Here is a 15,206-nt window from a genome sequence, read left to right as displayed (position 1 = left end):
GTATGCGTGGCCATTGCTCAACCATTCCTTTAACATATACGGGCTATATTTAGCACACAGCAGGGAAAACCAGAGGCAGATCAACCAAATAGGCACAACTTCGTGGACTAAACTTGCGCGGAACACAACGCAAATAACATGCACGCATGATTGAGAGCTCGACACACCGTCTAGCTCTATCTCTTTCTCTCTCCCCCACACATGCACATACATATTTTTTATTTATTTACCATAAAGACCAAGCTTGGGCATTACATGGGGGGGGGGGAAATTGATATACAATATACAATGATATACAATATAAATCAAATATCCTTATATGAAGGCGTACATGCTATGCAACCTTTACATCACCTGAGAGATGATTTCATTCAGGAATGGCTAAGTCCAGACATGAAAACTAGAATAGTTTAGTACGTGCAAATGGTTGTTCGACCTTAAATACGTAATCAATTCTTGAGAATTTCCTTTTGCTTGGCAAGATGTGGCCTGAGAGAAGATATTCGGGTGGTGATATAGCTGTTGGAAGAAAGTTAGCCGAGGTATCTTTCTTCTAGTCTGCAATGGGATGAGTCCTAGGTCATGTCTTATTTTGGTGATACTTGAATGTTGCAAAAAGTTACCTGTAATAAATCACGCTCCCTTGCTCTGTAAAGACTCTAATTTGTTAATAAGATGCGTTTGGTGCGGGTTCCATATAAATGAGGCATACTCAAGCTTTGAACGAAGTACAGTGGTATGTGCGAGAAGCTTGGTATCACTATTAGCCTGACGAAGCGTTCGACGAATGAAGCCAAGAGATTTGCATGCAGCGGAAACAATACAACCCACATGATTGTGCCAAGACAAAGTCGGAAAAAGATGAACACCTAGATATTTAAATGATTCGGCAGTTTCTAGAGCCTCACCATTAAGAAAGTGTGGGTGTTGCATAATTTCATTGCAAGTAGTAAATCTCATAAGTTTAGTTTTAGAGGTATTTATGCTCATTTGCCAGTCTGAGCACCATCTTTTAATCCTCTTCAAGTGATTTTGTAATTTATCACTGTCAGCCTTACAATTTAATGGCCGATACAGAACGCAATGGTCGGCATATAAACGGATTTCGGAGTCTAGACCCTGATGAATATCATTTGTATAAATTAAAGATAGAGTGGGTCCCAAAATGGAACCTTGAGGCACACCGGACTGAACATGTTCAAATGGTGGACGGACATTATTGATTACGACAGCTTGTCGTCTGTTACTTAAATATTCTTTAACCCAGTTTATTACTTTTTCGTCAACTTTAATCAGCTTCATTTTATATATGAGGCGGTTATGAGCCACACGGTCAAAAGCTTTAGCAAAATCTATAAATGTGACGTCAGTTTGTGTAAGTTCGTGAAGGCTGAGGTGAATGTATGTAGTAAGTTCAAGAAGCTGCGATTCACATGACTGGCCTCGTTAAAACCACGCTGGTTTGCAAATTTAATGTGGTTGCTAGCCATGTACTGCTCAATTTGAGAAGATAACACGTGCTCAGATAGTTTGCATACAACAGACGTGAGAGATATAGGTCTATAGTTTGTTAGCTTGCTTTTATCGCCGGTTTTATATATTGGTATCACATGTGCCAATTTCCAGTGGTCTGGAATTTCGGCAGTGTCGAGAGACTGTTGAAACAATAGTGTAAGTATAAAAGCAGAATTGTGCTTTGTTATGTTTAGTAGCTTAGTAAAAACACCGTCAAGGCCAGGACTAAAAAACGATGGTAAACGCTCAACAGCTTTTACAATACCGCCATTTGTCACAGTTATACATTCCATAAGGGGAGAACTATCAGAAAACTGTTTTGACTAATCTAGGGGCTTTTCGTCATTAATTACACCGCAAGCGAATAAATAAACCATTGAGGAACATCCATGACATCAATTGGAGCACCAGACTCAGTGGAAAAACAGGTAACTCTTTTGCAGGTGCGGGAGAAATCACCTTCCAAAATTTTTTGGATAAGTTTTTAGAAATTGCGAAATATCCTGGTTGAAAAACTTATATATGGCAGCCTCAATATGTCATACACATTCTTTAGAAAAGGATAAATATTCTGACGTAGCTTCAACAGATTTGGGGCTTCTTGCTTTTCGAAACAAACGTTTCTTTTTATTCAAATATCGCCTAATCTCAATAGTATACCATGGCTTGTCTGCTGTTTCGTAGATCCATCTTTTTGGAGTTTATCGCTTCCAGAGACTTAACAACCCGGCATGAAAACGAATCCAGTTATCTTGCAACGAACAGTTTTCATACGTTTGCGTAAATGACAGGTAAAATTCAAAAAGCTCAGAGTTGAAGCCTTCGGGATCTGCTTTAGAATAGTCATAGATCTTTTTTTGACGCGGTTTCTTCACAGTTTCCGTTTTAAAGTACAATGTATGACACGATGGTCACTGATATACTCTAGTACATCCACGGTAGCACGTTTGGGATGTGTTGTTAGAAACAGATCAAAAACAGCATTGTGCCGCGTAGGGATTACGATAAGTTGAGACAACTGAACATATTCTAAATGTCAACGAAATCTGCAGGATCGGGTGTGTGGCGTGTGCTAGGGGACTTTAAGGTTGAGCACTCTATGCCTGAAAAGTTAAAATCACAGGCCAAAATTAAGGGAGAGTTAATATATTCGGATTAGATGGAGCCTAATACGGACTGCAGTTCCTCCGAAAAAATTTGTAGAAAGTCAGGTGGCCTATAGCAAGCTCCAATAACCAAAGTTATAGCTGGTAAATAGCATGTAACCCAAATAGTTCCAAGGATACTGTCAGTAGGTAAGTGTTTTACCTTTATATGCTTTCTTATTGCTACTACGACACCGCCTCCTTTTCTATACACACGGTCTTTACGAAAGCAGTGAATAAATTTGAAATTTGTAACTCAGATTGCTAACTTCTGGAGTTACCACGTTGCGGTTCCAATTATAACATCTGCATTACAAGCGTGAAGGAGGGAAGTAAGCTGATCTTGTTTGTTAAGGATGTTATGAAAGTTGGCGGATATTGTACAAAATGTAGGTGTCCCACTGTCTTTCTGCGCTTGGCGACTGCGTCACGGGTTTGCATTTCGATGGACACATTCCATGACCCTACCCTCGGAATGCTGGTACCGATATAATTTCCTGCGTATCTGTAGCTTATCGAAAGATAGCTTAAGCTTTTCATCGGCTTGACAATTCGCTCTAGCAAAGTCGCGAAGTATTTTGCGCATGAATTGTATTCCAGCTGAAAAGTCATAATCTATCCAAACCTTTAATTTCAAATTAATTAGCTTGTTCGAATGAGCCGGAATACTGGATTTTGTCTTGTAGTGTAGAAACCTCACTATTACTGACCGGTGCTGCCCTTGCCTGTGAGATCCAATGCGATGCGCACGGTCAATACCTGTTACCTCGAAGCAAAGGTGATCTCTGCAGAAGCTTTCAATGACAACTCGAGAAGCCTCGTAGTCTTCTTTCTCTACCTCAGGCAAGCCTTTGAATTTCAATTTTTTTCTGCGCATGCGTTTATTGATGTCATCAACGAGTTTAACTATTTTAGGCTCAGAATCCCGCCTATCAGAAAAGAATGAAAGATAGCTTTTGATGTCATTGACACCTTTTTTGACTTCGAATAACACTGTGGCATTTCCCAAAGAATTGTCTAGCGAAGCTGCCACTTTCGAAAGGCGTTTCTTAAGGTCAGTTATACCTCATAAAATGTCCTTCATCTTACGGCTAATTTCCTTTTGAAATTTTTCACGCGCAGATTCGGCACTCTTTAGGGCATCAAGAGCCCTGTCTATCTTTTCAGGGCCACGATTGACTTCAATGGCGCGGCAGCAGATTAGGAGATGAACCACAGAAAACATATGAACAACCAGTCGCCCTCTCGGGCACCATGTAGCAAAGAAACCAGCAGCGGCTTTTAAACGAAGCCTCTCACAGCAGCTACACTGTAGTCGTTGGCTATAGCTACCTATCCGCGGTCGATATGTGACAATGTCAACACGCATACAGTGCGCATATAATCATAGGCACTGGGCTTGGGATTTGCGGCGTGCACTGAGGTACAGCTTGCAATGCTATGAACATGCACTCACCTATAAAAAGCAGAACGATGTTCAGCACTTTTCACAAACGCCGCAAATCCCATCGAGTCCCAATCCACAGGGCCCTTTTATAGCTGATAGCCGCCAGCGGGTACCGAATCAGGTATCACGTGACCCAGAAGCCGACGCAAGCACCGTCCGTAGCGATCACAGTTGACAGCTGCGTCGATGCACCGTGGTTTACGATGCGTAGATCACAGCCGCAGTACGAAGCTCGTGGCCCGAGATCCCAGCAGGTTCAGCAACGACGTCAACGGTATCGTTATAAAACAACAGAAGAACGATGTTTAGCGTTTTTCACAAACGCCGCAAATACCATCATACGTACGCACGCATTACGTACATACGGACGTACGTTATAACCTTAGATCCATAACGCTAGAAGTGACGCAATCCGATTATCACCGTAGCCAGTTGGCCGAGCGAGGTAAAAGTTCTCAAGAGCCAGCCTTGCTATCCGTCAAGTCCGCAAATATGTGGCGGCCAGCGCTCATCATTTCAATTTGTCGCCTCCTGGCCAGAGAACTTCCAGAGAGCAGCCAGACCTAGACACCCTGACTGGTTACTGCAGCCCGCGGTATCAAAGGAAAATCAGAGGTTCACTATCGAGCACTGTGTTCTTCTTGCAGAAACCAATCTTAGAAAATTATTTCAGTTTTTGTAAACAATATATATAGTGAACTGGAAATTGTATATGTGGTCCTGCATTCGGTCTGCCTTAACATTTTTGTTCACCTACTCACATAAAAACATATTGCGTTCTAAAGATTAGTTAGATTTCTTTGTCTCATTGTGTTTCTACTGGAGCTATTTTAAGAAGTCTATTTGGAGCCCCCTCTTACTGTGTACCCAAAACTAAGATCATCTCGTTAAGCCACATGGGTTTTCTCAGCTTTCGCGTATGTTTTCGAACTTGGCATTGCAATAAAGAAACCCAGCAGAACTCAGTGATTAATTACTTCTGCATTTCTAGAGCACAGCCTATTTTAGATCATTTCTTCATGTCATGTCTTCTGTATTTCAGGAACATAGGCGACTAGAAACACTAAAAGATGCGCTTGACGACTTCCTTCTGCGTTCGCTCGACAACATGGTACAGCTCGCCATCGTCACATTCAGCACCACCGCAAAAGTGCAGCACCCGATGATGGCAGTCAATCACCGAACCGTAAAAGGCTTTCGGGAAGCTCTCAATAAGTTGACGCCGGATCGCCGTACGTGCATTGGCTGTGGCCTTCAGTGCGCTCTAGAGGTGCGTATTTTTCGTACATGCATTGGCTATAAAAAAATTTGTTTGTCCATTTTTAACGTTTTCCTTAACCATTTTTATATATCGCGTGTCGTTTTATAGGTCGCTTCTACATCGCTTGTGCTTCTAGCGATAACTTCTAATATTAGTTTCTTAGACGCTTTAATTCCAAATACTGAAGAAGAAAGCACGTGTTTCCTCTATGCAGCGCGTGCAATAGCTAGCCTGACGTAACAGTACACACAGAGAAAGCCTCACTGGGTTACTTTGGATTTCGTGATGGTTATGCGAAAAGTGCTGTCCGAAAAACCCGGCTACACCAGGCGGAATTTCGTAACAATTGTTTAGTTAGGTAGGACCTCTGCACTATTAATTATGTACCATTCGGTCCCGATGCCAACAGTCGAATCTCCTCCTCAGTTTGTAGATCTTCTGATTCGAAGGACAGCCCCTCGTTCTATTCTTGGAAAGTGTTGTGCATGTGTTCCAATTGCAATGCCTTGTATTACAAAATACGCAACATTAATTGCTTTCTGCATCGTTTGGGTGGATATTAACTCCAGATTTCATAATTATAATCTTACGTTTCGGAGGGCGCACTACGTGTTGTTAATATTTGTTCCTTCCTTCACTGCGAGTTTTGTTTTTTTATTTGGTCATCATGCAACCATATCTTATTATCCTTGCCATCTCACTTTGCAGCGCAACAGTTTAAGTCAACGCATCCCCGGAGTAGCAAAACTTTTTACAATGTAGCGATTATGTTTATTATTTATAACGTTACCAGTCTTATTTTGAGAGCATAGAATGCGGGCATATGCCTGAATTATGCTTTATTTATTAAAATAAGAATGAAGCATGTACACCCGTCAGCAAAAGCATACAGACCACGGGTAGCGTGATAAAACCAAGTTATTTAATCTGACTGAGAACACAACTTGAATTTCAGTACTGCAGTGCAGACATGGTACTGCGAACTTTACTGTGGACTCGTTAATTCCTGTCTATGCTTGTAAATTACGATGAAATTCAACCTTTACGGTGACCTTGTGAGCCGTATACTTTTGCTCACGGGTGTATATATGTGTAAAAATATCTGAATACATGATGTTTCGAAAAAAACGGTGTATATAACGGTGTCATAAAAGCAAATTATATAACCAAAACATGATAACTGTGACGATTGTTTATGTAAGAAAAAGTGCAGTACCATTGCAGTCTTCTAACGTTCACTGAATAGGTGTCAAAAATGGCCACAAAAATCAGCAGGTGGGGATGAATTGCTGTTGCCAGCGGTTGGCAAGAGTCAGCATAATGGGAACCCCATGGCGAAGTTTACGACGGCGCACCTATTTTGTGCAAGCGAACCCACAAGGGACGCTGGGACGGTATAAGAACTCTTGTGGTACATCGTAAACTTTCGTTATGTGTAGCAGTTGTCTCCAGGCGTCTGCTTGATTGCGGTATTCCATGACATGTAATGCGTGTGACTGGTTGAATGCTCCTCCACCTGGCCGCGTGTAATCGTTGGCGACTCATTAGGCCAAAATTGAAGTAGCTTCATTACTTCCTTCGTTGTGAGAGACATCTTAGAAAACATGCTGCGAGTTGTACGCGACGGACGTCGTTGATTGCCGACGTGGAGTCTGGTACAATGTAAAGCATGGTATAGGGCCACACTGCACGACCTCCGTAAAACGCCGCAGTGTTCAACTTCTCTCATTCCAACACAACCAATGAACGCAATGTCTGCTGCATGTGTTCGTCTCGTATTTATTTTCAGTAGCTTTCAGCACGCCAGTGATGTGGGCACCATACGGCAACTGAGATGCAGATTGAAATATGTCAGAAGTATGTTACGATCTTGCATGTCATCGGCGCGACAAAGCCTGGTGTCCACTCCCATTATTTTTCGAGTGACAAGGCAGGTGGTCATGTGCCCTGTTGATTAGTTGCACTTGATGTCGCACAAGTAATTCTGTTGCCGTAGCAGCAGATTTAGGGCACTGTACATTCTTCTTGTCGAGAGAATACAACTAGGTCCACAATTGACAGCTTCAGAGTGCGACAATAATGGTGTGTATTGACTAGCTGATCAAATGTAATATCTCTGCATTTAACGTCGGAACCATATATAATGCGACCAAGAAAAAGATCATGTAAAATTATATTTACAAGATATATAAAATGAAGTCACAACCAAGCATGAACAAAGAACGAATGAGCTCTCTCGATCGTCGTCTTCGTCGTCATGCTGAGAACTTTCTTTAGAATGCCGAAATGGCGTTTCACATAAACCCCGGCGGTCGGAGCGCCGTCTCGGCGCTTAGGCAAGGGAAGAGCTGTAGACTGAAACACACGGCTTGAGACGGGACACATGCAAGACAACAGTGAGGGACACTGACGATGGCGAGTGACCATCCAACGGGGTTAACTCGTATTACCTCGTTAACCTCGATGAGCTGGCGTAAAAAATTGTAGGGCCCAGAGTAGTGGGAAAGAAGCTTCAAAGACAGGCCGACATGGCTGCAAAGGGTCACAACAAGTACCAAAGAGTCTGGCTCTCAATGAGCGGTTCTGTGGTGGCTATCGTAACCGGCCCTTTGAGTCTGCTGCGAGGCAGAGAGACGGTACCGGGTAAAATTACCAGCCGTTTGAGCGCGTGCAATAGCGTCGCGTGCATATTCTGTACGAGCGTGTGGAGCTCATAGAAATTGTGTATTTAAGGGCAGCAGGAGCTGGCGGGCAAACAAGAGATAAAAGGGGGGAAAGCCGGCGCGGGACGAGCTGTATGCGAATATCACATAAGGCAAACTTTGTTCCAATCACGGGGATAAGTTGAAACCTACATGGATAGCATATTGATCAACGTGCTGTTGATGCGTTCTGTAAGTCCATTAGTCTTCCAGTGGTAGGCGGTGGTTAGCTCGTGACGTGTGGAACTAGAGTGAAGAATATTGTCGACAACGTGTGAAGGAAAAGACAGACCGCGATCGGTGAGCAGCTGCCGTGGAGCGCCGTGGTGGGGGATGACGTCGTGAACGAGGAAGCCTGCTACGCCCGTTGCTCAGCTGGTCAGCTGTGCCGGTGTGACAGCGTATCGTGTCGCGTAATTAGCAAATATGGCGATCCACTTGTTTCCACAAAGAGAAGTCGGAAATGGCCCAACGAGGTCATGGCCGATGCGGTAGAACGAACTAGCTGGAATGTGTATTGGCTGAAGCGGGCGGGTGGGCTGCAAAGAGGAAAGCTTGCGATCTTGGCAGGACTCGCAACCAGAAAGGTACCAGCGTACAGATTAGTAAAGGCCTGGTTAAAAGAATCGACGCTGCGTGTGGTGCTACGCACGGTATACTCCAAGGTGGCTGGCTGTTGGGGCATCGTGCAGCTGCTGGAGGATAGCAGACCGAAGGCCGTAGCTACTACGAACAGAAGCCCGGGAGCGTCCAAGTTGATATTGCAACGGTGGAAAATATTGTTGCGAAGCAGAAACAGGTGTAGTGACGAGTGGGAGGGATTAGAGCGTAGGCGATCGATGACGGTCCGCAAGTTTCCATCACTGAGACGCTGACTTCGTATATCGATCAAGTCAGAGATGGTGAGGACGCAGCTGTCGGAATCTCGGGTGGTGGAATTGGGAGGATCAACGGGATCATGCGAAAGGTAATCGGTGTACTGGTGCCTCACGGCGGACTTTTATGGGACATCAAAGCTGTCTTCTTGCAGCTTTCGAGCCCAGCAACTAATGCGTGCAGTCTGGTCTTTGCAGGACCAGAGCCAGCACAGCGCATGGTGCTCCGTGATGACCGAAAAGGTGCAGCCAAACAAGTACCGTTGAATTTTTGCGACTGCCCAATTTAGAGCAAGGCATTCGCCTTCAGTGATGAAGAACTTGCGCGAGGAGGCGACTTACCTAAGCGATGGTGCGGCCTTGGCTTTCTTGCTACTATGCGAGGACAGCGCCGGTGCCGTGTCCGCTTCCGTACGTTTATAGCTGTGTAGACACTGTGGGGTCAAAATTCGTCAACATGGGAGGAGTAGGAAGCAATCAGGTGAACCTTTAGAATGCATCTCAACGGTATAGACCCCATGAAGATGCATTTCCTTCTTCAGCAGCTGTGTCCGCGGACAAGCAACGCCGGCGAAGTTCTTGACTAAACGTCGGAAGTAAGAACACAAGCCAACAAAGCTACGGACATCTTTGGCCAAACGTGGCACAAGAAACTCTTTCGCGACATGAATTTTGCCGGGATGGGTCGGGATGAGGGACGATGGATGAGAAGGGGTGGACCCGTGAGGACGTTTGGGGGCGTCGTCAATCTGCCGCAGTGGGTAAACATTCTTATGTGTGACTTTGTTCAAGCAACGGTAGTCGACGCAGAAGCGTCAGCTGCCATCCTCCTCCTTTTTTAGAACCACAGGTGATGCCGAGGGACTACAGATAGGTGAATTGGCGTTTTTGGTGAGCATCTTGTCGACCTCGCGCTGTATCACTTACCGCTCAGCATGACACACGCGATAGGAACGTCGTCTGTTAAGGCTGGCGTCTCCGGTATGAATTCTCCGAGTTACGACTGATGTCTGGTTCAACCACCTTTCATCAAAGTCAAAAATATCGTGATGGAACACCAATAGGTTCCTGAGATCGGCAGCGTGTGGTGGTACGAGGTCAGGCGCTGTAATATTGTTAAAAGTGATATCGGTTGAACTGGACGAGGAGGTCGCCGTTGCGGAGGACGAAGAATTGTCTGCAGCGAATGCAGAAATTGCATACTCATCGACAAAAGATACGTTGGCTAGAGCTTGGCGATCGGGATACTTTTTGTGCAACATCTAAAGTTGAAGCTGGGCACCGACACTCAGTTATCAGGGAGGGCAACGAGGGGGAGGGGGATAACATTAATATTTGGGGGCAATAAAAGTTGGGATATTGGACTCAAGCTTTCACATTCGGAAATGGAAGGTCAGGAAGTCAAGTTCGCGTACATACCAGATTGAAGTGGCAGTCCAACGTGATTAATGCAGCACGAACGTGGTTGTCGTGTGGGCGAAGCGTCAGAGTGAAGGATCTGCTAGAACCGGGGCACATCACTTTCACAATCAACCCAGGCGGAATTGGCTGAAAGAAAGTGAGCTCATGGGAGCATTGGATAAGCACACAGCAAGTACTACTCTCGTCAAGCGGTAGGCGACGCTGATGGGTACTGGGGACATGGCTAAGACAGGAAGCGGTTAACCATCAGCGATGGTTCACAATGTGGACGATGTGAGGACTTTCTTTTAGCGATGACGATGCTCTGAACATATCACAGATTGCGCCCTTCTCAATGAGATCAGTGACGTGTACGCCCTCTTCTTTAACATCTAATAGGTTAGGTCTAGTCGGCAGCGTGGTCAGAGGAATTTGCGGCCAGTCATTATTGTAGCGTCACCTCGCGGCGCTGCATCGTCTAGATTTCCGAAGGCAGACGTCCAATCGACGACGACAGGGGGCGGAATTGGGGCAAGCAAGATGGCGGACATCGAGAGAGGGGCGAGCGGGACTACTGCACTCGAGGACATGGTGAGCGTCGACAACGCCTCTCTTGTCTAGATGCCAGACTAGGGTGCCCACACTAGCTAGGCAGGTGGCTCAAGTAAAACTGTTCCGTGGCCTAGTTAGTTCATGCTTGAAGTAGAAAAGGCAAGGCGCAGAAGACCAGGACACAAGAACACAAACGACGATTTTTTTTGTTGGCGATGTTCTAGTGGCTCTTAAGCCTTTGCTGCATTTTTTTTTCGCAGACGCTGTTCTTTAGACCTTTATCGTTTAACTCTTCTGTCCATTTCATTGTTTGTCACGTGGTTCATTTTTCGCGCGGTCACATGTTTTATCAATTTGTTGGTGAGTGACTATTAGAGATTTGTTTTGACGCAGACACTGTACTTAGATGGCTTTTTCATGTTTTTCCGTGTTATTCGTCGGTCACTATTCCCATAGTCGTGCGGCTTTGATCACTGACTGGGCCTTAGGTGTTTGAAGTGTTTTATATTGTAAATAGTTTGATAATGAAGCCTAGACGGTACTTTCTGTGTCTCGTTTTTTGCCCCGGTGGCTTGGAAAAGACTATATTAAATAAATTGCCCCCCATGCTGATCCACGTGTGGTTCTTGTTTTCTCATTCGATATTATGTGCCAGATATGATTCCTGAGTTGTCGATAGATTGTTGTTTTTTACTTCTTAAGTTTCATGTGTGACTCGGCGTGAATAACCTACATAAGGCAGGCTTGTTGCGGAAATAAACTTTGTTGTGAGTGGCACCGGTTCTGTCGCTTGTATTCTTCTTCTTGTGTCCTGGTCTTCTGCGCCTTGCCTTTTCTGCTTCAGGCGGCTCGCTCTCCCATTGTTGGGTTCCCCCGCGGAGTTGCTTGCTTTCACTGAGGGTTGGTGTCACGCTCTGACACTGTCTCACGCGGCACTTTTATGGCTCGGGAAGGGCCTTTCCGATGGGCGGGGCGCAGCAGCGACTTCTCGTTCAACATTTCGGGCATCGAAATTTAAACACTTGCTGTGGCTGTTTGCAGATTATCGCATGTAGACGTGAAATGTATTTCACATCAGTGCCAAGTAAATCAGAAAGAGCATGTAGTACCGCCATGGCGCGTAGCAGGAAGAAGAGCAATCGGTCTCGTTCGATAAACATGAAAAATGAAGGACGCCGCGTAGTAGAGACGCAAGTAGGCGTATAAACTGTGTTTATTTCACCCTTACTGTGGGCAAGTAAAATTATGACGGATTGGGTACTTCCTCATGTAGAACAACATCACGGCTTCACAGAGTTGGCCAGCTATAGCTTGAACACTTTGCGGGACAATGGTTTCCGCTCAATAAGCTTTGTCGCCCTGTTTCTGTCCGTCACTCCAATGGCATAGTTCATGAAAATTAGCTTCATAAACTTTTTTGCTATGAGATACAGAACCATCTTTGTTTGCTTTTCGTCGCACTTTTCGCAACAGAGCACAGGAAGTTCCATGAGAGCCCGGACGCTGCTTTCAAAGCAGCCTTCTAAAGGCTTAGCAATAGAGCTTCTTTTGTTGAGCACATCAGCAAATCTCCGAAGCCCTCTCAGAACATTTACCACCTCCTCGCTCGGGTGATCCTGGTGAGCGATGAGACCATGTAGGGGATTTTATCTTTTAGGCGCCTGCAGAAGCGAAATGCGATTTCCGCATGGGATTTGCTCACTTCCTGCGCAAATGGTCAGCCCTCCTCTTAAAGCTACACTGGCCACATCCGGGTTTGAAACGAGCGGCATTGTGCTGACGCAATAGCCATACAGTTTCTCCTCTTCTACGTTGAGAAGATTCTCCATCACTTTATTGACGCATAGTAGTGCTGGTTAGCTGGAATTAAGTTTTTCGCTGAGAAAGAGGATGAACGCTGCGCGTTGCTATCACTCGAAGTAGCAACAATTCCAGTATTGAGCATCTTCTGCAGCCTGTATACAGCACTTTTCGCAACCAGCGCATCATTGCACCCGGCCCTGCTGCGCAGAAATCCAAACAAGGATTCAACTGGGTCACTTGTCATTTTTCTCGTCAAAACAAACTAGAACTTTCTGGCAAGAAGCAGATGTCGACTGCACTCGACATTCGACTTCGTTGTTATCACGAGTGTATGGTAGGTTTACTTTGTGAAAAAGATCTCAGGGTTGCTCTCATTTCTGAGTTCCTCCATGTAAGCAAGGAATTAGAATTCAAGTCATCTCAGTGTCTCATCATCAACTGATGTGAACTGACGTGCGTCAGAACCATTTCGATGAATGTGTGTTTGACAGTTGCTCAAATCCATGAGATTAAACCACTTCTGTATGACTTTCATGATGTATATTACTGGCCCTGCTGTAGCGAACTCTGCATCACAAGTACGGCCAGCCTCATCCTTCAGGTAGCCTAATGCTGCTCTTACTGCAGCACTGAACAACTGCACGTCTGACCACGCATTCATTTTTTCAATGTTTAAATACAAGTGCTTGTGCATAAGGAACCGTAGCGGCCGTATTTTCGAGTGCTGTTGCATTCCGTACAATGTTTTGAAATAGTTGGAAGATATTTCTTGCGATATATATTTCCCCAGGAACTGCAATCTTAGTTTTCACACTGTGACTTTGGTCAAAGACAACGAATAGAGGTTTCGTGGGATTAGAGGGATGAGGAGCAAGTGCTTTCGCCTCCCCTTTGCACAATATATCCATCGCAATGACTATGTTCTGGCGGTTGTCGGTGACAAGACGCACGACATCAAATCCCACATCTACTCTTTGGATGACGTGGCGAATGCAATTGGCGAGCTGCTCACCGGTGCATGCCACTGTAAAAAAAGTAAGCAACTGGTATTTTGAATTTCCCATGCATGCCGCGAAGAAGAAGCACAAGAGAGAGTTAGCCAGAGTGCAGTTTTCTTATTCAGGATCAAGCTGCTGTAGGTCAAAACTCAAATCAACTTCCGCAACAAAAACGTCTCCATGCCTATGATATTCCAGTTTTTGTTGGATTCTCATTTGAACCACAACAAGTCCACATGTTCTAGCTTCCGGAGTTCGCGGCGATTCTAGTTCCGCTTGTAGCCGACAGCACAGCAATTCACTAAATCTGATTTCTTCAGGTATTCTTCCATTATACTTCTGCAGTGTGTTTCTGCATGGAAGCTTCAGCAGCTCCTCGAACCTTAGATGGTCATAGGCCTTGGCCGACAAGTTTCTTAGAATGATGCAATGTCTCACTGTTGGCACTGACGACGCTGGCAGTTCCTTGTGTTTTCTCCGATATTTGAGACGCACCTTGAGCGCGTCACAGCTATCCTTGACGTCTTCCGCAAGGCTGTGCTCCAAATAAACTCATCGAAGTGCCACTTCGGGCGCCGACAGATTACAGTGCCAGGCCATCTTGTCGATGCTTCCAGAGTACAGCGCCACCCGGAGAATGTTTGAGGAGTAACGGCTTTTCCTCTGCCTCAGTCTGTCAAAGACGTCCAGAGTTTTGTGGGGCTCTCTTCTTATTTCAGACTGTTCCTGAAAGATTTCGCAGCAACCGCTCGACTATTCACTGAACTTCTGAAGAAAGACGTGCATTTTACTTGGCGTTCCCTTCAGGCTGCCGACTTTGCACGCCTGCACACCAATCCACCGGTCTTGGCCCACTTTTACCCGTCCGCACCTACAGAGGTCCGAAGTGATGCCAGTTGTTATGGGATAGGCGCCGTCTTATAGCAACGCCAACATGGACACAAGCGCGTTATAGCCTACTCTAGCCGGCTCCTGACAACTGCAGAGCGCAACTATTCGATTACAGCGCGCGAACGTCTTGCTCTCGTCTGCTCTGTTTCAATGTTCCGCCCATATTTATAGTGGAACCCCTTCTCAGTAATCACAGAGGATCATGTGCTCTGTTGGTTTTCGTCGCTCAAGGATCCTATTCGCCGGCTTGGTCGTTGGGCCCTCCGACTTCAAGAGTATCCCTACCCAATGACTTACAAGTCGGGACGCCAAAACCTGGGCGCAGATTATCTATCTCGCTACCCAATCGAAGACGCGACCTCTACGTCTGGTACTGACACCGATGCCCGTGCTCTCTCTGTTTTTCCACTGGTCCATGTCGCCGACGAGCAGCACCGTGACCCGTCTTTGCGTGTCACCATTGACCGCCTGGAATAGTGACTTGCTGAAAGTTCCCTTCGCTTATTCACACTTCAAGATGGCGTAGTCTACCACCGCAACGTTGACCCCGGCGGCCCTGCATTACTTCGTGTGATCCCTAAACACCATAACTCGGCTATTCTCCACGCGCTTCAGG

This window comes from Dermacentor andersoni, chromosome 9 (genome assembly GCF_023375885.2).
Source record: "Dermacentor andersoni chromosome 9, qqDerAnde1_hic_scaffold, whole genome shotgun sequence".
In the NCBI taxonomy this organism is placed as follows: Eukaryota; Metazoa; Arthropoda; class Arachnida; order Ixodida; family Ixodidae; genus Dermacentor; species Dermacentor andersoni.
This window is presented reverse-complemented; position numbering follows the sequence as displayed.